The sequence below is a fragment of the Lagenorhynchus albirostris genome, chromosome 3, assembly GCF_949774975.1.
Source record: "Lagenorhynchus albirostris chromosome 3, mLagAlb1.1, whole genome shotgun sequence".
NCBI lineage: Eukaryota > Metazoa > Chordata > Mammalia > Artiodactyla > Delphinidae > Lagenorhynchus > Lagenorhynchus albirostris.
The window spans coordinates 152118016-152145054 of NC_083097.1; the positions used below are offsets into that span (position 1 = coordinate 152118016).

Consider the following 27039-nt stretch of genomic DNA (forward strand, 5'->3'; position numbering starts at 1 on the left):
AGAGGCTAACAGTAGTAAGAATAGTAGCACGTCCCCTAAAACTGGTTTGAAAAGAGGGTCTCTGTTTACTGGATTCACCTGGTAAGGCAGCCAAAATTAGGTTGTGCCAGAACAAGGTGAAATCCATTGCCACATTATCTGCTTATAACTTTATCTCTGCTCTACATAAATAATGGTGTTTCTAGGATGCTGAAAATCACACTGAATGCAATCTCTTTACTGTTGCTTTTTCCCTAATACTGAATAAAACGTGGACGATTTCCACAATAAAAAAAAAAAAAAACAGGGCTTCCCTGGTGGCGCAGTGGTTGAGAGTCCGCCTGCCGATGCAGGGGACACAGGTTCGTGCCCCGGTCCGGGAGGATCCCACATGCCACAGAGCAGCTGGGCCCATAAGCCATGGCCGCTGAGCCTGCGCGTCCGGAGCCTGTGCTCCACAACGGGAGAGGCCACAACAGTGAGAGGCCCGCGTACCACAAAAAAAAAAAAAAAAAAAAATTAGCCAAAGAATCGAAGTACACATTTCTCCAAAGATTATTTACAGATGGCAAGCAAATGCGTAAAAGATGTTCAATACAAATAGCCATCAGGGAAATGCAAATCAAAACCACGATGTGATACCACTTTACACCCACCAGAATGGGTGTATGATCAAAAAGACATTCAATAAGTCTTCCCTGGTGGTGCAGTGGTTAAGAATCCGCCTGCCAATGCAGGGTACATGGTTTCGAGCCCTGGTCCAGGAAGATCCCACATGCCGCGGAGCAACTAAGCCCGTGTGCCACAACTACTGAGCCTGTGCTCTAGAGCCCAAGAGCCACAACTACTGAAGCCCGCGCAACTAGACCCCGTGCTCCGCAACAAGAGAAGCCACCGCAATGAGAAGCCCATGCACCGCAACAAAGAGTAGCCCCCGCTTGCAGTTGCGACTAGAGAAAGCCCGCACGCAGCAACAAAGACCCAACGCAGCCAAAAATAAATAAAAATAAAATAAATAAATAAAACATTTTTTAAAACTTATTAAAAATTTAAAATAAAATTTAAAAAGACATACAATAACAAGTGTAGGCAAGGATTTGGAGAAATTGAACCCTCATACGCTACTGGTGGATATGTGAAATAGTGAAGCCTCTTTCGAAAACAGTCTAGCAGTTCCTCAAAATGTTAAAATTAGAGTTACCATACAACTCAGCAATTCCACTCCTAGGTAAATAGCCAAAAGAAATTAAAATTTATGTCCACACAAAATCTTGTACATAAATGTTCACAAAGCAGCATTACTCATGAGAGCCCCACAATGGAAACAACACAAATGTCCATCAACAGGTGAAGGAATAATGTCACATCCATACAACAGAAAATTATCCAGCAATAAAAAGGAATGAAGCCTGATACATGTAACAACATACATAAAGCTTGAAAACATCATGCTAAGTAAAAGGAAGCCAGAAGGACCACATACTGTAAGACTCTATTTACATAAAATATCCGTATTAGTAAACCTATATAGACAGAGAGTAGATCAGTGATTGCTTAGGGCTCAGGGGGAATGGTACTGATGGCTTAGGGGTATGGAGTTTCTCTTTGGGGTGAAGAAATGTTCTAAAATTGGTTGTTGTGATGGTTACACAACTCTGTGAAAATACTAAAAGCCAATGAATTGTACATTTAAGTGGGTAAATTGTATGGTATATGAATTATATCTCAATAAAGATGTTTAAAAAAAATTAACCTACTGTGACCAAGCCAGAACACTAGTTATCTCTGGAGGGTACTGACTGGGAAGGGGCACAGGTGACCCTTCTGAGGTGCTGGAAATGTTCCATATCTTTATTTGGGTGGCAGTTACATGGATGTATGTACTGAACTATACAATTAAGGTTGATTCACTTCATTATATGTCAACAATACTTTTTTAAGAAGGGCTTTTTTTAATAATAAGTATTTGTAAGTGAATGAATATTTTAATTAATCCTCATAAAAACCTAAGAAGTATATATAATTATTATGAGGAAACGTAGGTTCAGAAAAGTAACTTGCCCAAAGCCACAAAGCAGGCACTTGCACATCTGTCTCTTGACTCCAAATCCTGACTCCCAATACTCCATGACTTAATCTTTGGATTTCTTCCAACTGCTGCCTAATGTAAGGTATGCACACATAAATATTAGATGAATTATACTTTATGCTTATATTTAAATTATAGCATAACTTATATATTTAAATTATTAAATATAATTCAATAAAATATACATTTAAATTATATATATTTAAATTACTAAATGCTATATAAAGGCACAGAAGGCTAAAATTATGATAGGCTGTAGGAAGCTATATGGAGAATAAATAAGACTTAAGGTGATCCTTGAATCTAAAAGAATATCATGAATAGGTAGGGATAAGTATGGGGGAAGACTGGAGGAATCATAGTTCCCTAAGAAAACATCTTGTAAGGAATAGTTTTTATCTTTTTAAGTGTTTCTTGTACATTTAGTTATTTAAACCAGTATGTTCAAACATGATAGCAGTGGTAGCTACACCACCAAATACATGTAATTCCTTAAAGATATTTAAATGAGTAAAAACTCTTCTCCCTAGCACAGAACCACCTTCAGGCTCAAAATGGGTTTTCAAACAATCACAGCAGATAAGGGATCAGTAAGAAGTGTTAAGTATTGGCACCCCACAGATTTCAAAATTCCAGTGCTTCATGAGATTTAGCCATACTATTTCCACAGAAATTCTAAGAGTAAAAAGGTCACTGCTCAGCCAATTTAAACGAACAACCTAACATATAGTTCAACTACTATTTAAGTTGCTACCCTTCAAAATGAAAAAAAAAATTAAAATCACTAAAATAATGATTTATCTTCAATTACTTGAACAGAGGCTACAGAATGAATTACCACTGTGTCTGCAAAGAAGGAACAGTGTCTAGATGCCAACAGTCTCTTCTTAATCATGACAGTTAGGAACAAAATGTCTATAAAGAATGCACAAGCAGGAAAGGTGACCCAAAAATGAGACTTGTTACATCACAGGTTGGTAGTGTCCTTGAAAATCTCCAATTTGGAAGATATTATTTTTCTTTTTTGTTCAGCACTTCCACCATCTTGATCTATCTGAAGAACAATCACTGACAAGATAATTTAAAATCTTGACATTCTCCCTACCAAATCTGTCAAAATTGCTCTGAAAGCTTGGTGGCACAGCGACCTTAACAGTCCTCTATGAATGATTGACTTTTACGCCTAAATAAGTCACCATTCAAGAAACTCGGTACCAAGCTCTTCATCAACTGATCAGCTTGACTGTTTCTCCAATTTAAAAAAAGGTAAACGCACACACACACACCTGATGCTCTATTTTCCAGTTTATATTCAGCCTCAGTTTAGGACAAGTGTGTAAAAACAGAATCCAAACACACTGAGAAATAATTACAGTTATTTACTGAGTCCTTGGACACTATTTTAGGTACCTCACATGCATTATAGAGGTTACTCCTCCCAATAACTCTATGTGGTAGGCATCATTATTTTACGTTATTTTTATCACGATTTTACACATTAGGAAACATTCAAAATCAAACAGCTGGTAATTTCTCAAGTTCGTAAATAGGAAAGTTGGGAATTGAAACGCGATGTGTCTGATTCCAGAGACACACTTTTGGATTCAACTAAAAGGCACTGCCTCTAACAGGAAAAAATAAAGACAGTAGCATAAACTTTCACTTTTTCCTGGGTGTTACTCATTCTCAGTGACTAAATACAAGAACAAGAACATTGGAGTCAGTCTGGCTGGATTCAAAACCAGCTCAACGACTTACGCCATGTGTCTTCGATCCTCAGTTATCTAATATGTAAAGTGAGGAGGATAAGAGTACCTATCTCACAAGATTGTCGTGAAGATTCAACAAATGTGTGTATGTAAAAAGCCTGAAACACTATCACCGTACAGCGCGGAAACATACTAGTTCTGTTGGAGAGGAAAGTGGTAAATGATGATAAGGATTCCCAAGAAACATCTTTATATCTGGGCAAAAAAACTATAACACTCACCAACAAAACAGTAGCCTGGAGTAGGGAGGGAGCGTGAGGAGAAAGGGGCGGAGGGGCCCAGTCGCCCTGACTCCGCGAGAAGTCTCGGCTGTGGGACCCCCGCGGAAGGAGGCGGCGCGGACGGAGGCCGCTCGCGGGGTGCTCAGCGTGAGAAAGACGCCTTCGAGGGGCTGGCGGGAACCAGAGCCCTTCGCCAGGGGAACCCGGGGAGAATGAAGACCGCACCCTGTGTGTGAGGGGCGCGGTCCGGGCACCCGAGGGCGGAAGCCCATCCGGCGTCACCAGGGGCCCACCAGGCGTCGAGAGGCGCCCAGTACCCTGAGGAGCCATCCCCGGTTTTCCAAGGGGCCTACCCCGCCGTCCCAAAGGGCCGTCCCTTCAGGAGGCGCCCACCTCGGCGTCCGGAGAGACCCGCCTCACCGTCGAGAGGGCCCTACCCCCAAGTCAGAGGCGCCCCTCCGGGAGAGGAGTGGGCCGCGGCCCCCCTGAGGGTGAGAAGGAGGCGGGAAGCAAAAGGGCGGGAGGTGTACCGAAGCGTCAAGTACTCACCGACCGGTCCCCGCCGCTTCGCTGAGCCCCCCCCCTCAGGTGCCGCGGGTCGCAACCGTCCGCAGCACTTTAGGAACTAGGGGCGGACGAGCGCGCGCGAAGCTGAGGTACCGCGAGAAGACGAGCTCTCGGGGCAGGCGCATGCGCGGGCGTCCGGGGACGGAACCAACCCGCACTGCGGGGGGGAGACTGCCGCCAGGACATACCAACCGTGTGAGGTGGGAGGCGCCATCAGCGCGAGGTGGATTCCATATCCAAGGGCATACTGGGCACCTCCCGGTGGTCTCGCAGTTTGTTCGTTTGCTTTATCATTTGCTAGTGCTTTGAGGGAAACTAAAGAGTAGTAACAGGGTCCCCGAAACCCTACAGTGAAACCTTCAAAGGTTTCTCTGCCACATCAAGCCTCCTCTGGCCCTGTCTTTGCATGTATCTAAAGTTAGACTGAGGACTTACCTGGTGGCGCAGTGGTTAAGAATCCTCCTGCCAACGCAGGGGACACGGGTTCATAGCCCTGCTCCGGGAAGATACCACATGCCGCAGAGCAACTAAGCCCATGTGCCACAACTACTGAGCCTGTGCTCTAGAGCCCACGAGCGACAACTACTGAGCCTGTGTCCCACAACTACTGAAGGCCGCGGGCGCCTAGAGCCCGTGCACCCCAATGAAGAGTGGTCCCCGCTCGCCACAGCTAGAGAAAGCCTGTGCACAACAAAGAAGACCCAATGCAACCAAAACTAAATAAATTTATATAAATAAATAAAGTTAGACTGAAATTATCTGATAAGACCACTTGAAAACTATCTCCGGGGGCTTCCCTGGTGGCGCAGTGGTTGAGAGTCTGCCTGCCAATGCAGGGGACACGGGTTTGTGCCCCGGTCCGGGAAGATCCCACATGCCGCGGAGCGGCTGGGCCCGTGAGCCATGGCTGCTGAGCCTACGCGTCCGGAGCCTGTGCTCCGCAATGGGAGAGGCCACAAAAAAACGAAAACTATCTTTGGATGGTAAATGTTAAAGTCTGACCATTTCAGGGGAAGAAGGAAATCTGGGAAATGGAAACTCTTAGAGATGCCAGGTGGAAGCAAAAAATTAGAATAGCCACTTTTGGTGAAATTTAAAATGTGCATTTTATGACCCAGCAATTTCATGTATACAGGTGTGCAGAAGAAATGTTCATGTTCAAGCCCACTTCCCTATGAAAAATGAAAAAGGAAATGTACAATAAGACATGAATGAATAAAACGTGGTATGTTCCTACAATAAAATATTACAACAAATAAAACTAATAAATGAGTCCTATATGTATCAACATTTGACAGCTCGTAAGAGTTGTTGAAATAGCAACGTCCCAAAGAATGTTACCGAAAATTCCGTCCTTGTCCCCTCGCCAAATGAGAATAATGAGGACAAGGTTTTGAGGATAAAGGAAAGAGAAATGTATTGATTTGCCAGCAAATGAGGAGGGTAGCAGACTAGCGCCTTGAAAACTATGACCTGCCTTCTGGGGAGAAAGCGTGTATTTAAAGCAAAGTCTTGGGGCTGGAGTTAAGATCAGAGGAACAAGCAAAAAACAGCAAGAATGCCCACCCACGTTAATCAGTAACAAAGAATGTACAGTAGCAAAGAATTTAAGTTTTAGTTCCCAGCAAAGGAGGGAGAGAATGGGAAAAACAGTTTTAGAAATCATTCATTAGTTTTAGCCTTGTGGCTCTGTTATGTGTACATGTGAAATGATTTATGTAAATTTAAAAATACATAGAATTACAATATATACTGATTATGGAAAATATGTGTGTATAGAAAATGAACTAGATGAATATATGAATACACACTGGGATAATATGACGGCACGAGAGTGGGGAGGGGTGGAAGCCAGGATAAATGGAAAGGAGGAATAAAGAGCACTTTTGACAGGTCTTTCATGATTTCTTTAAAAAAAAGAAGAAAACTAAACAAAATGTTAACAGTTGGCTAGCTGAACTATAGGTACATTATTCTCAGTACTTTTTTTGTAACATTTTATTCTGGAATGCCCTTTTCCTATTCCCTCAACTCATCTACCTCCAATTGATCCGCCAAAATCCAGCTCAGTCAATTCTTCCTCTGCTTCCTCTAACCCCAATTTGAGGCAGGAGACACATGGGCCCCCAGGGCAAACGGTTTGATTTCGTTCTTCGTGGACCGATACTCTGAGACAGAAACAACAGAAAAATTGAGAGAGGAGACTAGGCCCTCCTGGGATAGACTATAAGAGACCACATATTCCTCATTCTTTTCTTTTAAAATAAATTTAGTTAGTTAGTTTTGGCTGCATTGGGTCTTTGTTGCTGAGCGCAGGCTTTCTCTACTTGCGGCAAGCAGGGGCTGCTCTTCATTGCGATGCATGGGCTTCTCATTGCAGTGGCTTCTCTTGTTGTGGAGCACAGGCTCTAGGCACGCAGGCTCCAGTAGTTGTGGCACACAGGCTCAGTAGTTGTGGCACACGGGCTTAGTTGCTCCACAGCATGTGGAATCTTCCCGGAACAGGGATCGAACCCATGTCCCCTGCAATGGCAGGCGGACTCCAAACCACTGCGCCACCAGGGAAGTCCCTAAATTCCTCATTCTTGAAGTCTGGAGACCTCCCCAACTATACATGCACAGAAGGGCTCCTTGGAGGTCAAAAGGGAAGTGATGGCAACTAATGCTCACTACCCATAGGCCTCTTCAGTAGAATCCATCTTGGCTAAGAGATGTGCATGCACACATGGGAAAATCCTGAGATACACCAAATATGGACTCTGATCCAGGCAAATCAAAATGATTGGTCAAAGGAAACATGGAAGAAATGCCCCATAAAAGTGATTCAAGCTGCCATGAGGGTGCGACTCTCTCTCTGAGCCCACCCATGTGTCTATCCACACATACTGTACTCTTTTTTTCTCTTAATAAATACTTTACCTGTTTCACTACTTTCTGTCTTTGTGGGGATTCTTTTTCTGCAAAGCCGTACGGCCAGGGCTTTGTCACTGACGACCGTTCTAGTGGCTAGGATCCGGTGCTCTCACTGCCGGGACCGACCTCAATCACTGGCCGGGAACTGAAATCCTGCTTCAAGCCACTGCAGGCCAAGGCCACCCGTGATCATATTTGGTGCCGAAACCCAGGAATTCGGGAAGTCAAGGTAAACCGCGGGCTTCACCCAGCTGTGGCTTGAGGCCCCTGACTTTCACTCTTGCTCTGTCCGCTCCCAGCCTCGTGGCTCCCCACAACAACATAAGGGGTGGCAGGGGAATTTCCCAGGCCATGCAGATTCAAGTAACACTTGGGTGACAGGTGACACTGTCCTTTGGGATGTGGTGGAAACATGATTTCCAACGGTGCAGGAGCCCCAGGGGTCTCTCTCTTGCTCTCCCTCTCTCTGTCCCGTAAGGAACCCTCCACTACGCCTTTCCTTCCCACCTTACTCGCACAACAAGGTCTCTTTCTCACTTCGTATCTCTGCCCCCTTTTAGGGAAGGATTTACTGGATATTATTCCTAAACTGCATCCCTGCCCCTGCCAAACCCAGTGCTGCCTGTGTCAGACAAAATTGTCAGACAATTCCCTATTCTATCTTAGTTGCCAGACAGATAGGGCAAAGGATTTTGGATTCTTCTGTTGTCTAGTCTCTCACCTCACTCAATGCCCAGAGATTTACTATGAGAATTTCTATACCTCCCAGCCCTCGAGCCTTGAAACCCATGACATCTTCCACAGTGCCCAACTCCAATTTTTTCAAGGGTTTGTCTTTGCATCTATCAGCCCCATCACTCCAGGCCTTAACAGCCTACATGCTGCTACAGACAGCCTATCGGACTGGCTGCTACCCAGAATCCCGAATTACAAACTTTGTAGATGCTCAGTCGCGAGAAATACACCCCACCATTGGAAGACTTATCATAGGACATAAACTCTGTAGACAAGGGATCCCTCTTAAGGAAAGCCCTGGCAACCGGTCTGCACTGATTCAAAAGCCCTTCTCTGGCCGTGCTGAGGGAGACGCCTTGCACAAGGTACAAAGGAAGGCCAGAGACGTCTGGTCAAAAATTGATGGGAGAGTAGAGGTCGCTTGAAACCCCATCAGGTTCGAAGGGAATTTGGGGGACGCCCTGAACCCCTTCAGGTTAAACCCTCCTGGTAAATGTTTCCAGGACACCAGATTCTATTCTAGGAGTACTCTCGTGTTCTCGGTTGCAGGTTACTCAGCATGGAAGGATCCCCCTCCAAGCCAGAAGAGACACCTCTGGAGTGTATCCTTAAGAATTGGAAATTTGGGGACTTCCCTGGTGGCACAGTGGCCAATGAAGGGGACACAGGTTCGAGCCCTGGTCCGGGAGGATCCCACATGCCACAGAGCAACTAAGCCTGTGCTCTACAACTACTGAGCCTGTGCTCTAGAGCCCGTGAGCCACAACTACTGAGCCCACGTGCCACAACTACTGAAGCCCACGCACCTAGAGCCAGTGCTCCACAACAAGCGAGGTCATAACAATGAGAAGCCCATGCACCGCAACGAAGAGTAGCCCCCACTCGCCACAGCTAGAGAAAGCCCACGTGCAGCAGTGGAGGACCAACACAGCCAAAAAAATAAAGAAATAAAATAAAGAAATTAAAAGAAAAAAAAGTATACCACCATAGATTCCTCCACTTCCAAAGGTCAGTCCCTTCTGGGACAACACTTCATCAGCCAGTCCACACCTAATATTAGACAGAAACTCCAGAAGTTACAATTTGGCTCACAAGCCCCCATGTCCCAACTCCTACATGTGGCCTTTGGGGTACTTAATAACTGAGATCAAGCTGGGGAAGAAGAGAGAACCCAACATAAGAAAACACAGGCCAGGGCTCATGCAAAACTGATAGCTGTTGCTGTCAGCCATGGCTTGCGACCTCAGGATAACCCAAGGGGGCCAAGAAAAGTCGAACTATCGGTCTGGAGGTAAGACCAACAAGGGGGAGTGCTACAAATGCAAGTCAACTGGCCACTGGGCCTGAGATTGCCAGAAAGAGCCCCCCGGGCCGTGCCCAGTGTGTAAACAAACAGGTCATTAGAAGAGGGACTGCCCTCAGTCCCAAAGGGGAAGGCTCACTCCTGAGATGGCCATGCTGGACAACTGAGGCAGCCCGCGGATTCTGGCACCTCGCCCCAACAAGATATCTATCTCCGTCAAGGAGCTCCAGGTAGTCCTTGATGTGGCAGGTAAGAAAATCAATTTTTTAACTGATACAGGAGCCACTTACTCTGTCTTAATTTCTCACACTGGACCTCCTTCCTCTAAAAGCTGTACCGTGACTGGTGTCGACAGAAAGCCTCGCACCCATTACTTTACTGGGCCTCTCACTTGCCAATTTGAGCAGCGGTTAATTTCACATGCCCTTTTAGTTGTACCTGCGTGTCCAACCCCACTACTGGGGAGAGACCTGCTGAGCTCCCTTGGGGCCATACTCCGGTTAGGAGGCCCCGAGCTGCCCCTTATCTTAACTCTGACTAAGACGGACCAGCCAGAAGAGCAAGGTCCTATTCCCAGCCATATTCTACAGGCAGTGGACCCTTCAGCATGGGACAAAGGAATCCCTGGAAGGGCCATAATGCCCAACCTGTAAGAATTAGCCTTAGGCCAGAAATTGCCTATCCTAACAAAAGACAATATACCATAAAGCTGGAAGCAAAGAAGGGTTTACAACCCCTCATAGATAAATCCTTAAGGCATGGTCTTTTGGTGTCCTGCCAGTCTCCGTGCAGTGCTCCTGTTCTGCCAGTTGTTAAGCCAAACGGGGAATATAGGATGGTACAAGACCTTACAGCAGTAAACGACACAGAGGTCCCTATTCATCCCCTCATGGCCATCCTTATAACCTATTAACCCAAATCCCTGAGGACGCCAAATGGTTTACTGTACTCGATCTCAAGGTTGCCTTCCTTGTTTTGCATGCCCACGCAGCTATATGGAAAGAGAGAGGGCTTCTAAATGCAAGAAACTCCCCTATAAAATATGGGGCTGAGATTTTACATCTCATGGAAGCAGTTCAAAAATCCACAACAGGTAGCAGTCATTCACTGCCATGGGCACCAAAAGGGAACTCCTCAAATTTCCCAAGGAAACAACAGGGCAGATAGAGAAGCAAAGAAAGCAGCCCTGATGCCCATAACAGAAATGGCATTAATCCCATCCCTTACCCCGTCTAACGTTATACCCAGGTACTCGACTTCTGAAGAGACAAGAGGGGGAACTAAGGGAACAGATGGCTGGTGGCACATAGATCAGAAATTGCTCATACCTCTCTCTGACCAACGGAAAATTATTAAAGGGCTACATGATTCTCTCCATCTGGGGAAACATGCAATGTCTACAATTTTTTTTTTTAATAAATTTATTTATTTATTTATTTTGGGCTGCGTTGGGTCTTCATTGCTGCACATGGGCTTTCTTTAGTTGCGGTGAGTGGGGACTACTCTTTGTTGCAGTGCACAGGCTTCTCATTTTGGTGGCTTCTCTTGCTGTGGAGCATGGGCTCTATGCACACAGGCTTCAGTAATTGTGGCTCGCGGGGTCTAGAGTGCAGGCTCAATAGTTGTGGCATACGGGCTTAGTTGCTCCGCAGCATGTGGGATCTTCCCGGACCAGGGCATGAACCCGTGTCCCCTGCATTGGCTGGCAGATTCTTAACCACTGCACCACCAGGGAAGCCCGCAATGTCTACAATTGTTTTCCGACTTTTTACAGGAAAAGGGCTCCTGCAGACAGTTAAAGGACTCAAGCCTGTGCTGTTTGTGCCACTCAATCCAGGAAGCAACCTTAAGCCTCCCCATCTCGTTAGCCCAGTCCAGCGACGTGGTACTTACCCAGGAGAGGACTGGCAAATAGAGTTCACTCAGATGCCCTCTTTCCAGGGCTTCAAATACTTACTAGTCTTTATAGATACTTTTACTGGATGGATAGAGGCCTTCCCTACCAGAACAGAGAAGGCAACTGAAGTAGCTGAGGCACTCCTAAAGGAAATTATTCCTAGATTTGGGTTGCCCCGTCATCTTCAGAGTGACAATGGACCTTTGTTTGTAGCAAAGGTCACACAACAGCTTTCACAGGCTTCAGGAATTAAATACCACCTCCATTCATCTGGGGGACCTCAGTCCTCAGGAAAAGTAGAACAGGCTAATCATACTCTAAAGAAAACCTTAGGCAAACTCAGTCAGCAAACGTCAGAGTCGTGGTATCGCCTGTTGCCAATAGCCCTCTTAAGGGTCAGAGCAGCCCCTAAAGCAACCATTAAGTTAAACCCTTTAGAAATGACATATGGAAGGCCATTCCTTACTCTGGACATGCTAACTGACCCAGAAACCCAGGCTCATCTTAGATACATTATAAACCTAGGCCATGTCCAGAGGCTATACAAGAGCATGGCAACAGAGTACAGCCCTCTCCAGATGACAGTCCCAATCACCATGTTGTAAACCCTGGAGACTGGGTACTTTTAAAGACCTGGAAAAATGACTCCCCTTTTCGGGAGTGACCAGCTACTCCCGAAATGGAAGGGTCGTTACCAAGGCCTGCTGAGCACTCCTACAGCAGTTAAACTCCAGGGGGTCACCAGCTGGGTTCATCTGTCCAGGATTAAACCTGTCTCCACCGATATGTTACAGGAACCTGAAGACCCACATTCCAGCCATCCCTGTGGATCCACCCCTTCCTCAGAGTCTCCACAGGATCCAGAAGACCCAGGACAGCCTGAAAATTCCAGGTGGATGAGTGAGCCACTCCAAGACCTGAAGCTCTTATTCAAAAAGGACAGAAAGATTTCTTAGACCCTAGGCTAAGTACCCATAGCCACTATCTTCCTTTTCCCTTCCAGCACTCCAATCCACTTACAGAATAATTGATATGCTCTGGTAGATTTTGATAACTATTGTCTTCTTTGCTCTCACCCTTGCTTTCAGAATTCACTGAACTTCTCTGCCCGTGCTGGGTGATTTAAATATGACCCTGACTGGTACGTCTATGAAGCTACTAATTGTCTTAGCTTTTCTATGCCTATTTCCCTTATCCACAGGATGGACAGACAACTCTCTGCCTCGCATTGCACAAACTCTTGCTTCCTCCATTCAGTTGAGAGTGCTGGATTTATTTACCCCAAGCTAAGTCCATCGTGGACCATAGCAACCCCTTTGTCCATCCCATAAGGAATTTTAGCCAAGTTCCTGATGGAAAATGGCCTTCTACCAGAGACCCAAGGCTCAGCGGCATGGTAATGTACAGAGTCAGAATTGTTCATTTTCCTACTGAAGAAAATTCTAATGTCTCTTGCCTAACCCTCTCCTTAGCAACAGAAGGAGAGTATGAACTCAAACTGGGAGGATGAAGAATTGGCATTAAAGCACCCCAGCACTTTGTAATGGTCCCTCCTAAGCCAGAATTCCAGTTACCTATTTGTTCTCAAACCCTAACTCACTACCCGAAGGAAGAAGGATCCACACGGGAGAAGCAGATAGCAGGATGGACGTGGATGGAAGCGTTGGGTTTATAGCTAGAGAACATTTCCATAACAATAGAATTGGATGGCTAGGTTTTAAAATCATGGGTGAGGGGCTTCCCTGGTGGCACAGTGGTTAAGAATCTGACTGCCAATGCAGGGGACACGGGTTCAAACCCTGGTCTGGGAAGATCCCACATGATGCAGAGCAACTAAGCCCCTGTGCCACAACTACTGAGCCCGCATGCCACAACTACTGGAGCCCGTGCAGCTAGAGCCCGTGCTCCGCAACAAGAGAAGCCACCACAATAAGATGCCTGCACACTGCAACAAAGAGTAGCCCCCCGCTCGCCACAACTAGCAAAAGCCCATACGCAGCAACGAAGACCCAATGCAGCCAAAAATAAATTAATTTTTTTTAATTAAAAAAAAAATACATGCACACCAATGTTCACTGCAGCACTATTTACAGTAGCCGGGACATGGAAGCAACCTAAATGTCCATCAACAGAGGAACGGATAAAGAAGATGTAGTACATATATACAATGGAATATTATTCAGCCACAAAAAAAGAACAAAATAATGCCATTTGCAGCAACATGGATCGACCTAGAGATTGTCATACTGAGGGAATTAAGTCAGACAGAGAAAGACAAATATCATATGCTATCACTTAGATGTGGAATCTAAAAAAAGGGTACAAACGAACTTATTTACAAAATAGAAATAGGGTTACAGACATAACAAACTTACAGTCGCCGGGGTAAGGGGGGGAGGGATAAATTGGGAGACTGGGATTGACATATACATACTACTACATATAAAATAGATAACTAATAAGGACCTACTGTATAGCACAGGGAACTCTACTCAATACCCTGTAATGGACTATACGGGAAAGAATCTAAAAAAAAGTGGATATATGTATATGTACAATTGATTCACTTTGCTGTACGCCTGAAACTAACACAACATTGTAAATCAACTATACTCCATTAAAATTTTCAAAAAATAAATAAATTAAAACAAAAATAAAAAACTATTTCCTACTATGTAGAAGTAGGGCTCCTCAGAAAAAAGGTTGACTCCAGGAAAAGTACAAGATGAACCTGGATCATCTTTTTTTTTTTTTTGACTGCGTTGGGCCTTCATTGCTGCACAAGGTCTTTTTCTAGCTGCAGTGAATGGGGGCTACTCTTCATTGCGGTGTGCGGGTTTCTCATTGCGGTGGCTTCTCTTGTTGCGGAGCATGGGCTCTAGGCACGCAGGCTTCAGTAGATATGGCTCACAGGCTCTAGAGCACAGGCTCAGTAGTTGTGGCACACAGGCTTAGTTGCTCTGTGTCATATGGGATATTCCCGGACCAGGGCTCGAATCCATGAACCCTGCATTGGCAGGCGGATTCTTAACCACTGCGCCACCAGGGAAGTCCCCCTAGATCATCTTATTGTGCAAGAAAGTAAAGAAGTATTCAAAGAAGGATGAGGACATGTCAAAAATACATAGAAGCCAAATTTAAGGGTCAAATATGGGACAACATAAACATCAAAATAAATAATGATAGCCATGGATTATAACTCATTGAATAAAATAATAATTCTTGAGTCTATATTTATAAATAAATAAATAAATAAGAAGGAGCAAGCTCTTCCATTAAGTAGAATGGTAACTATTTTTTTTAATATTTACTTATTTATTTATTTGGCTGTGCCGGGTCTTCATTGCAGCCTGGGATCTTTAGTTGTGGCATGCAGGATCTTTACTTGTGGCATGGGAACTCTTAGTTGCGGCATGTGGGATCTAGTTCCTTGACCAGAGATCAAACCCAGGCCCCCTGCATCAGGAGTGCAGAGTCTTAGCCACTGGACCACCAGGGAAGTCCCAGAATGGTAAAACTATTAAATGTAGAAGGAATGATGAAATTAGAAAAGCACCATTTGGCAACCATCAGAGTAATAATTAAGGCAAGTGCCATCAATAAATGCTAGAACTAGTGGCTGCAAGGCTGACTAACAGGATATTTATATACTTTCAAAGAATTTCCTCACAAGATATTTATTAATTACAAAGGGAAAACTAACTTTACAATGGAGAAAACTGATGGGCAGCACCTTAACTGAGTGATCAGAGATACTATCACTAGTAGTAAGACACATCAACATCATGTAAACCTGATATGATGCCTATGGTAACACTGCCAAAAATGCATAAACTTGAAACTAATCATGGAGAAACAGAGATAAACCCAAACCGAGGGACATTCTACAAAATAACTGGTTTGTACTCTTCAAATATATCAATGGCATGAAAGACAAAAGCTGAAGTATTCTTCCAGACTAAAGGAAACTAAAGAGACATGACAACTGAATGGAACTTATGATCTGGAATTTTCTTTTGCTATAAAAGAAATTATTGGGACAATTAGTGACATCTTAATAAGGTTTATAGATTAGATAATACTGTTGTGTCAATGTAATTTTTAGTGTTGAGAACTGTACTGTGATTATGTACGAAAATGTCCTTGTATTTACACTGATGTAGAGTAAACTGGCATCATTTCTGCAACTTGATCTCAAATGGTTCTAAAGCAAATGTAGAGAAAAGGATAGACGTAAAATAGGAAACTGCTAACATCTAGGAAATCTGGATGAAGAGTATATGGAAAGTCTTTGTACTATTCAATCAACTTTTCTATAACTCTGAAGTTAAAAGAATGGGGGCTTCACTGGTGGCGCAGTGGTTGAGAGTCCACCTGCCGATGCAGGGGACATGGGTTCGTGCCCCGGTCTGGGAGGATCCCGCATGCCGCGGAGCAGCTGGGCCCATGAGCCATGGCCGCTGAGCCTGCGTGTCCGGAGCCTATGCTCCGCAAAGGGAGAGGCCACAACGGTGAGAGGCCCGCGTACCACAAAAAAAAAAAAAGAAGAATGGGAGTAGGACTTCCCTGGTGGCACCAGTGGTGAAGAATCCATCAGCCAATGCAGGGGACAAGGGTTTGATCTCTGGTCTGGGAAGATCCCACATGCCACGGAGCAACTAAGCCCATGCACCACAACTACTGAGCTTGCACTCTACAGCCCACAAGCCACAACTACTGAGCCCGAGTGCCACAACTACTGAAGCCCGTGCATTCTAGGGTCCAAGTGTTGCAACTACCGAGCCTGCATGCTGCAACTACTGAAGTCCACACACCTAGAGCCCGTGCTCCACAACGAGAAGCCACCACAATAAGAAGCCCGCGCACTGCAATGAAGAGTAGTCCCAGCTCGCCGCAGCTAGAGAAAGCCTGTGCACATCAACGAAGACCCAATGCAGCCAAAAAAAAAAGAAGAAGAAGAAGAATGGGAGTATACTAAATAATTATTCTGATTAAAAGACTTCATTTGCCACCTATAATACCCAAGTTCAAAATTTTGTCTTTATCTAGACTACCTCATTATTCTAATTAATTGATTTTATAAATAACTGTTACAATTTTAAAATTATAAAATAACTTATTAATAAGGTACCACTTTTATCCCTTTCAAACATTAGAAATCTATATAGGTTCATGTTTGAAAAAGAGTTCTACTACTGATCTACTCAACTTTTCCAATTTACTGTTTGGGAAACTGAATCACAAGGAGGAAAGGTGACTAGTGATTTGCCAAAGTCACACAGTTATAAACAATGTTCAGACTGTCAAACACACAGAGTGTGTTAAGAAACATAAGAAAAATGTTAACAATAAAGAAGCACTAGGAGAAAAGTACAGCATCACTAATAAATAAACAAATACAAAATAAAAGTCCCACAGCACATTTGCTAAATTAGCAAAAACAAATAAAACAGACAAAACTCAATGCTAACAGAACTGTGAGAAAATAAGTATATTGCTGCACTGAGAAAGCAATATAAACAAGTATAATCTTTCCAGAGAGAAATTTGGCAATAACTATCAAGAGTCATAAAAATGATCATACTCTCAATCACATTGGGAAATGCATCTCAAGGAGATGATTCAAAAGAGAGAAGAACAGATTTGAACAAAGATGATTATAGCCAAACAGTTTGTTACAGCTAAAAACTAGAAACTATACAAATGCTCACCCATGGGAGAAAGGCTAACTTGAAACGGGCCATGGTAGAGCAATACAATAACAGATTATTACATTACCACCAGAAATAGCAACAATAGGACCTTGTAGAAATGAGGCAAATATCCTATCAAGTAAGGTTAGGCTAAACATAATGGAATCCCAAGAAACCCATACACAGTGCTGACAGCTAATAGAAAATTTGTATGTAAGTATCAAAGGAACATCTACTTATAACTAGTAGATGTTTTGAAGTTGAAATCTTTTGTGGGGGAATCTTTTTTAAAAAACATGACTTTTATTGTATAATGAAACCCATGTAAAGGAGAATTGGGAGGGGTGACCATGGCCAGAAGCCAGTGACTACAACCCCTCAATTCTGACAGAATTCTGTCAGGTTTCCACTTTCTTTTTTAAAACAAGTTCATTGAGATGTAATTAACAACTTCATAAAATTCACCTACTTAGAGGATCAACATACAGCAAGACAGTGTGAAGAGCTCCACTGACCTGCACCCCCAGCAAAACTGGTGAAAATTATTTTAAAAGCAACCATTTCAAGCCTCTGGAAAGAATCCAAAGGGCAAAGAATAAAGAAAGAAATACCTACTCCAAAAAAATCTACAAAAATTAGGTAAGAAAGGGGGCCTCCCTGGCGGTCCAGTGGTTAAGACTCCACACTTCCACTGCAGGGGGCACAGGTTCAATTCCCTAGTCAGAGAACTAGATCCCTGAATGCCGCATGGTGCAGAAAAAAAAAAAAATTAGGTAAGACAAGTGAGAGTCTATGGTATTAGAACCATGACCACTCCCTCTCTCCACCCTCCCAGCTCAGTGAGGTACAGATTCCCCTCCAGACTGCTACAGCCAAGAACGCAGCTCCCAGTTGAAGGGCTGTCTTACAATGAGAAACAGGACATCTGTGCTTCTCGTTCTGTCCCTGTTGCCGAGGCTAAGTCCCAGGCAAACAGAGTTGAGAAGTTGAGGCTCCCTTCTTCCACCCAGCTCCTGCTCATGGAATTGAGGCTCTAACTTTGGGTACATCACACTGAGAATACTAAGGCACTGGATCACCCACACCGCAGTGATCAGACATGTAACTCCACATCAGTATAGTTAAGCCAAGAGGTCCTCAGGCTGCTGCTCTCCCTCAACACCAAGTCCTCAGATCCTAAAGTGGGGGTTCACTCAGAGAGAAGCTTGCCATTGTATCTATCTTCAGTTTCTATCTACAATAAGGTGTAGATAGGTGATGGATGGATGGATGGATGGATGGATAGATAGATAATAGATAGATAGATAGATTCATTTATTTTAAGGAATTGGCTCACACAATTATGAAAGCAGACAAGTCCTAAGATCTCAAGGGTGAGTCAGCAAGCTGGAGACCTAGGAGAGCTGATGGCTTAGTTCCCAGTTGAGCCCAAAGGGCTGAGAACCAGGAGAGTCAATGGTGTAGTTCTCATCCAAAGACCAGCAGACTTGAGATCCATGAAGAGCCAATGTTTTGGTTTGAGTTTGAAAGCAGGAGAAAAGCCAATGTCCCTGGGGTTTTTTTTGTTTGTTTTTTTTTATGGTACACGGACCTCTCACTGTTGTGGCCTCTCCTGCTGCAGAGCACAGGCTCCGGACGCGCAGGCCCAGTGGCCATGACTCACGGGCCCAGCCACTCCATGGCATGTGGGATCCTCCCGGACTGGGGCACGAACCCGTGTCCCCTGCATCGGCAGGCGGACTCTCAACCACTGCACCACCAGGGAAGCCCCCCAGTGTCCCTGTTTGATGGCAGTCATATATGAAGAATTCCCTCTTACTCAGGGAGAGTCAGCATTTTTGTTCTACTCAGGCCTTCAACTGACTGCATGAGGTCAAATCATGTTAGGAAGAGTGATCTGCTTTACTCAGTCTATCAATAATAAATGTTAATCTCAAATAAAAACACCCTCGCAGAAACATTCAGTATGAGGAACATCTAAACATTCCATGGCCCAGTCAAGTTGACACGTAAAATTAACCATAATAGTTGCTATAAGAAATAATCTAAAACATCCAGTTTCCAACAAAAAAATTACAAGGCATGCAAATAAACAGGAGAGTATGATCCATACAACCAATAAAAACTGGCAACAGAAACTGTGAGCACAACCAGATGTTAGATATATACGAAAAAAAAAACTTTAAAGAAGCCATTATGTACATATTCACAGAACCAAAGAAGATAACGATTAAAGAATAAAAGAAGATATGATGACACTGTCCCATCAAATAGAGAATAGCAATAAAGAGATAGAAATTATAAAACAAGAACCAGCTGGAAATTCTGGAGCTGAAAAATATAATAACTGAAATTAAAAATTCCCTAGAGGGACACAACAGTAGATATGAATCATGAGAAGAAAGAATAAGCAAATTTGAAGATAGATCAATAGAAACTATTCAAAATGAAAAAGGAGAAAAAAGAATGAAGAAAAATAAACAGAACCTGAGAGAAATGTGGGACACCATTAAGCACACTAACAAACGTATAATTAGAGTACCAGAAGGGGAGGAGGGAGAGAAAAGAAAGGAATAAGTATTTGAAGAAATTAATGGCTGAAAACATCCCAAATTTATTTAAAAATAATAACCTATACAACCAGGAAGCACAACAAATCCAAGTAGGATAAACACAAAAAGATCCACAGACACTTCATAATAGAAATGCTGCAAGTCAAAGAGAAAATTTTTGAAACAAGCAAGAAAAAATGATGCTTTACATACATGGGAATCCTAATAAGATTAACAGGCAACTTCTCAGCAGAATCAATGGAAACCAGAAGGCACTGGGATAACATATTCAAAGCACACAAAGAAAAAAACCTGTCAACCAAAAATCTTATACCCAGCAAAGCTATCTTCCAACAAAGAAGGTGAAATAAAGACTTTCCCAGATTAAAAATACAAACAAACAAACATGAACAAAACAGGGAACTGTTGCTAGCAGACCCACCTTACAGGAAATATTAAAGGAAGTTGTTCACGCCGAAGGTAAGTGACTCCAGATGGGAATGTGAGACTACATGAAAAAAGAATTGGTAAAGGCAATTATGTAATTATTTGACAGTGTACAGGCATATCTCATTTTATTGCTCTTTGCTTTACTGCACTTCACAGATACTGCATTTTTTACAAATTGAAGGTTTGTGGCAACCCTGTGTTGAGAAAGTTTATTGGTGCCATTTTTCCAATAGCATTTGCTCACTTTGTGTTTCTGTATCACATTTGGTAATTTTCACAATATTTTAAACTTTTTCATTATTATTATGTTTGTTATAGTGATCTGTGATCAGTGATCTTTGATGTTGTTATTGTAATTGTTTTGGAGTGCCACAAACCACACCCATATAAGATGGTGAACTTAATTAATAAATGCTGGGTATGCTCTGAGTGCTCCACCTACCAGCGATTTCCCTGTCTCTCTCCCTCTCTTCCAGCCTCCCTATTCCCTGAGACACAACAATACTGAAATAGGCCATTTAATAACCCTACAATGGCCTCTAAGTGTTTAAGTGAAAAGAAGAGTCAACTGATGCAGCAAACTTCATTGTTGTCTTATTTTAAGAAATTGCCACAGGCACCACTACCTTCAGCAACCACCACCCTGATCAGTTAGCAGCCATCAACACGAAGGCAACACCCTCCACCAGCAAAGACTATGGCGTGCGAAGGTTCAAATGATAATTAGCATTTTTTAGCAACAGTGTTTTTTAATTAAGGTACATACATTGTTTTTTTAGACATATGCTATTGCATACTTAACAGACTACAGTATAGTGTAAACATAACTTCTATATGCACTGGGAAACAAAAAAAATCGTATGACTTGTATTATTACAATATTTGCTTTTATTGCAGTAGTCCGGAACCAAACCTGAGATATTGCCAAGGTATGCCTGTAAATGTCTCTTTTTTCTCCTTTCTTTTCCTTAACGGATATAAAAATATTATATAATATGATATAATGTACTGTTGGTACTATAACATATAGAAATGTAATATGTATGTTATATATTTGCTAATAAGAGCACAAAAAAATGGGTGGGAGGAAAGCTGTATTGAGGTAAGGAAGTGACTATATATGGTAAAGTAACAATGTATTGTTGGGTTTACAACACTGATTGTGTAATATGTATAACAATAACACCACAAAAAGGAGAAAACGGGAATAGAGCTATACAGGAATAACGCTTCTAGATAATAATGCTTATTATCACTAGAATAAGCTAGTATCAGAATGTGAAGCTGATTCTGATAAGATGTATATGGCAATCCCTAGAGCAGTCATTGAAAAAAAATTTTAATATAGTGGCAAATCAGTAAAGAAATTAAAATGCTACATTAGAAAATACTTAAAAACAAAAAAAAAGTAAAATGAGGGCTTCCCTGGTGGCACAGTGGTTGAGAGTCCGCCTGCTGATGCAGGGGACATGTGTTTGTGCCCCGGTCTGGGAAGATTCCACATGCCACGGAGTGGCTAGGCCCATGAGCCATGGCCACTGAGCCTGCGCGTCTGGAGCCTGTGCTCCACAACGGGAGAGGCCACAACAGTGAGAGGCCCACGTACCACAAAAAAAAAAAAAAAAAAGTAAAATGGCACATGTAAATCCAGATACATCAATAATATTATATATGAATGGGCTAAAAAATCCAATCAAAAGTCAGAGATTGTCAGACTGGATAAAAAAACATGATTCAACTATATGCTGACTCTAGGAGACACACTTTATATTCAAACATACAAAAAAACTGGAAGTAAAGGATGTAAAAAGACGTATCATGTAAACAGCAACTACAAGAAAGCTGGAATGGCTATAATAATATCATACAAAATAGACTTCAAAACAAAAAGAGGTTACTAGAGACACAGAAGGATATTTTGTCATGATAAAAATATCAATACATCAGAAGATAACAGTTACAAACATAAATGCATCTAATAACAGACCACTAAAATACATAAAGCAAAAAAATAACAGAAATGAAAGGAGAAATACACAACTAAACAATCAAATTTGGAGAATCCAATACCCCACTTTCAACAGCAGATAAAACAACACTCACATGATGAGGTAAAATAAGACTTGAACAACACTATAAGGCAACTAGACCTTACAAACAACTATAAAACACTCCACCTGACAACAACAGAATACACACCCTTCTCAAGGGAACAAGGGACAGTCACCAGGATAGATCTTATACTAGGCCATAAAAAAAAACCTCAATAAATTTAAAAGGTTAGAAATAATTCAAAATATGTTCTCCAGTACAATGGAAAGAAATTAGAAATCAACTGAAGGAAAAACTTTGGGAAATTCACAAATAGATAGAAATTAAGCAATGCACTCCCAAACAATAATGGGTCAAAGAAGAAGTCAAAAGGGGAATCAGGAAATAATTTGAGATGAATGAAAATCAAGACACAAAATACCAAAACTTATGAAATGCAACTAAAGCAGCGCTTAGAGGGAAACTTAACAGCTCTAATGGTGCTATTAAGAAAGGAGAGAGATCACAAATCAAAAATCTAAACTTCCACCTCAACACACTGGAAGAAGAAGAGTACAGTAAACCTAGAGCAAGCAGAAAGAAGAAAATAATAAAGAATGCAGCAGAGGGGGCTTCCCTGGTGGCGCAGTGGTTGGGAGTCCGCCTGCCGATGCAGGGGACATGGGTTCGTGCCCCGGTCCGGGAGGATCCCACGTGCCGCGGAGCGGCTGGTCCCATGGGCCGTGGCCGCTGGGCCTGCGCGTCCGGAGCCTGTACTCCGCAACGGGAGAGGCCGCGACGGTGAGGCGCCCGCGTACCGCAAAAAAAAAAAAAAATACAGCAGAAATTAATAAAATAGAGGATATAAAAACAACAGAGAGGGCTTCCCTGGTGGCGCAGTGGTTGAGAGTCCGCCTGCTGATGCAAGAGGACACGGGTTCGTGTCCTGGTCTGGGAAGATCCCACATGCCGCAGAGCACCTAGGCCTGTGAGCCATGGCCGCTGAGCTTGTGCGTCCAGAGCGCTCCGCAACCGGAGAGGCCATAGCAGTGAGAGGCCCGCGTACCGTAAAAAACAAAACAAAACAAACAAAAAAAAAACCAGAGAAAAGCAGTAACACCAAATGCTTGTTCTTTGAAAAGATCTACACAGTTGACAAATATTTAGCAATACTAATCAAGATAAAAAAAATTCTTAAATTACCAGAATCATGGGACTTCCCTGGTGGTCCAGTGGTAGAGAATCCGCCTTCCAATGCTGGGGACTTGGGTTCGATCCCTGGTCGGGGAAATAAGATCCCACATGCCGCGAGGCAACTAAGCCCACATGCCACAACTACTGAGCTCGCCTGCCTCAATGAGAGAGCCCGCGTGCCACAAACTACAGAGCCCACGTGCTCTGCAGCCCGCGTGCCACAACTAGAGAGAGAAAACCTGCATGCCACAACTAGAGAGAAGCCCAAGCACTGCAATGAAAAGACCGTGGCCATAACAAAGATCCCTTGTGCTACAGCTAAGACCTGAGGGCAGCCAAAAAATAAGGAAAATAAATAAATACAATAAATAAATTTTTTTTTAAATTACCAGAATCAGAAATAAAAGAAGGACATTACTATTGACCTTACAGAAATTAAAAAAGATCATAAAAGAATTCTATGAACAACTGTAGGCCAAAATTTTGATAAATTAGATGAAAAGGACAAATTCCTAGAAAGACACAAACTATCAAAACTGGCTCAAGAAGAAATACACAATCTGAGTTTATCTACAGTAAGTGAAGAGATTGAAATAGTAATCAAAAAACTTCCCAGAGAGAAAAGCCCAGGCCCAGATGGCTTCATCACTGAATTCTACCAAACATTTAAAGAATTCATAACAATTCTTCAAAAATTATTCTAAAAAAAAGAACAAAAAAAGAGAGGGGGGAATTCCCTGGCGATCCAGTGGTTAGGGTTCCGCACTTCCACTGCAGGGGGCATGGGTTCAATCCCTGGTCAGGGAGCTAAGATCCTGCATGCTGCGTGGCACAGCCAAAAAATTAAAAAAATAAATTAAATAACTTTTAAAATTAAAAAAATTAAAAATGGAAAATGAGAGAATATTTCCCAAGTCATTTCATGGGGCCAATATAACACTTAGGTCAAAAACAAAGACATCATAAGAAAACTACAAACCAATATCTCTTATGAATATGATTGCAATAATCCTCAACAAAATACTAGCAAACAAAATACAGCATTTTTTTCTTAATTTATTTATTTATGGCTGTGTTGGGTCTTTGCTTCTGTGCGAGGGCTTTCTCTAGTTGTGGAGAGCGGGGGCCACTCTTCATCGCGGTGCGCGAGCCTCTCACTATCGTGGCCTCTCTTGTTGCGGAGCACAGGCTCCAGACGTGCAGGCTCAGTAGTTGTGGCTCACGGGCCTAGTTGCTCCGCGGCATGTGGGATCTTCCCGAACCAGGGCTCGAACCCGTGTCCCCTGCATTGGCAGGCAGATTCTCAACCACTGCGCCACCAAGAAAGCCCCAAAATACAGCATTTTATAAAAAGATTTGTTCACCATCACCAACTGGGATTTATTATGTTAATGCAAGGTTGGTTTAATATCTGAAAACTAATATAATACATCACATCAATAATATAATACACCACATCCATTTCATGATTAAAAAAAAACAACTCAACAAACTTGGAATATAAAGGAATTAACTCAACCTCATGAAGGACATTTATGAAAAATCCACAGCTAACATCGTACTTAATAGTAAAAAACTAGATGCTTTCCCACTAAGATTTGGAACAAGACAAAAATGTTCATTCTTGCTACCTCTATTCAAAATTACATTGGAGGTTCTAGCCAAGACAATTAGAAAGAAATAAAAGGGACTTCCCTGGTAGCGCAGTGGTTAAGAATCTGCCCGCCAATGCAGGGGACATGGGTTCAAGCCCTGGTCCGGGAAGATCCCACATGCTGCAGAGCAACTAAGCCGGTGCACCACAACTACTGAGCCTGTGCTCTACAGCCCGCGAGCCACAACTACTGAGTCTGCATGCCACAACTACTGAAGCCCGCGAGCCTAGAGCCTGTGCTCTGCAACAAGAGAAGCCACCTCACTGAGAAGCCCACACACTGCAACGAAAAGTAGACCCCGCTTACCGCAACTAGAGAAAGCCCATGCGCAGCAGTGAAGACCCAACACAGCCAAAAATAAATAAATAAATTTATTTTAAAAAATGAAAAAGAAAAGAAAGAAATAAAAGCCATCCAGATTGGAAAGGAAGAAGTAAAATGATCTCCATTTGCAGATGCAATGAACTTCAATATAGAAATTCCTAAGGGATCCACTAAAAAAATATTAGAATAAATAAGTTCAGCAAAGTTGTAAAAGCTCGGTAAATAAAAATAAACTATACTTCTGTACATTTGCAATGAACAATCTGAAAATGAAATTAAGAAAACAATTCCATTTACAATAGCATCATAAGGAATAAGATACTTAGGTATAACGTTAACAAAAGACATGTAGAACTTATACCTGAAAACTGTAAAGTGTTGTTGAAAGAAATTAAAGAAGATCTAAATAATTTAAAAAAATCCCATGTTCATGATCAGAAGACTTAACACTTAATATGGCAATACTCCTAAATTGATCTACAAATTGAACACCATCTCTATCAGAATCCCAGTGGACTTCTTTGTAGAAATTGACAAGCTAATGCTAAAATTCATATAGTGAACCAAAAATAGCCAAAACAACACACCTTCCTATTTCAAACTTATTACACAGCAATGATAATCAAGACAGTGTGATACTGGGAAAAGAACAGACACACAGATCAATGTAATATAATTGAGAAGCCAAAAATAAAACCATATATCTATGATCAATTTTTTAAATAAATTTATTTATTTATTTATCTATTTTTGGCTGCGTTGGGTCTTTGTTGCTGCACGTGGGCTTTAGTTGCAGCAAGCAGGGGCTACTCTTCATTGTGGTGCACAAGCTTCTTATTGCGGTGGCTTCTTTTGTTACAGAGCACGGGCTCTAGGCACATGGGCTTCAGTAGCTGTGGTACGCAGGTTCAGTAGTTGTGGCACACAGGCTTAGTTGCTCCGTGGCATGTGGGATCTTCCCGGACCAGGGCTCGAACCCATGTCCCCTGCATTGGCAGGTGGATTCTTAACCACAGTGCCACCAGGGAAGTCCCTCTATGATCAATTTATTTCAACCCAGCCTTGGAACCAAAATTGGATGGTCCAAAGAAGATCACTGGGAAAAGAACAGTATTTTCAATAAATGGTGTAGGGACAACTGGTGTTGGACACTTACTTCACACAATATACAAAAAATTAACTCAAAATTGATCAAAGGGGGCTTCCCTGGTGGCACAGTGGTTGAGAGTCCGCCTGCCGATGCAGGGGGCGCAGGTTCGTGCCTGGGTCCGGGAGGATCCCACGTGCCGCGGAGCGGCTGGTCCCATGGGCCATGGCCGCTGGGCCTGCGCGTCCGGAGCCTATGCTCCGCGACGGGAGAGGCCACAACAGTGAGAGGCCCGCGTACCGCAAAAAAAAAAAAAAAAATTGATCAAAGGTCCAAACTTAAGAGCTAAAACTATAAAACTCTTGGAAGACAACACAGGGGGGAATCTTCATGATCCTAGATTTGGCAAGGATACCTTGAATATGACATCGACAGCACAGGCAACAAAAAATAAACTGACTTCATCAAAATTAAAAACTTTTGTGCATGAAAGGACACCATCAAGAGAATAAAAAACAACCCACAGAATGGGGAAAAAAATTTGCAATCTGATAAGGGATTAATGTCCAGAATACATATA

General features: G+C 42.8%; 1 protein-coding gene across 4 annotated transcripts in view; it reads right to left on the reverse strand.

Moving 5' to 3' along the window:
* UIMC1 (ubiquitin interaction motif containing 1) overlaps nt 1-4728 on the reverse strand; it is a 138442-nt gene extending 133714 nt beyond the window's left edge. For all 4 annotated transcript variants that reach the window (XM_060144302.1, XM_060144297.1, XM_060144300.1 and 1 more), the window contains exon 1: nt 4608-4728. The gene's annotated coding sequence lies outside the window, so the exon portion shown is untranslated. The remainder of the gene's footprint in view (nt 1-4607) is intronic.
* Between the last annotated feature and the right edge of the window lie 22311 nt (nt 4729-27039).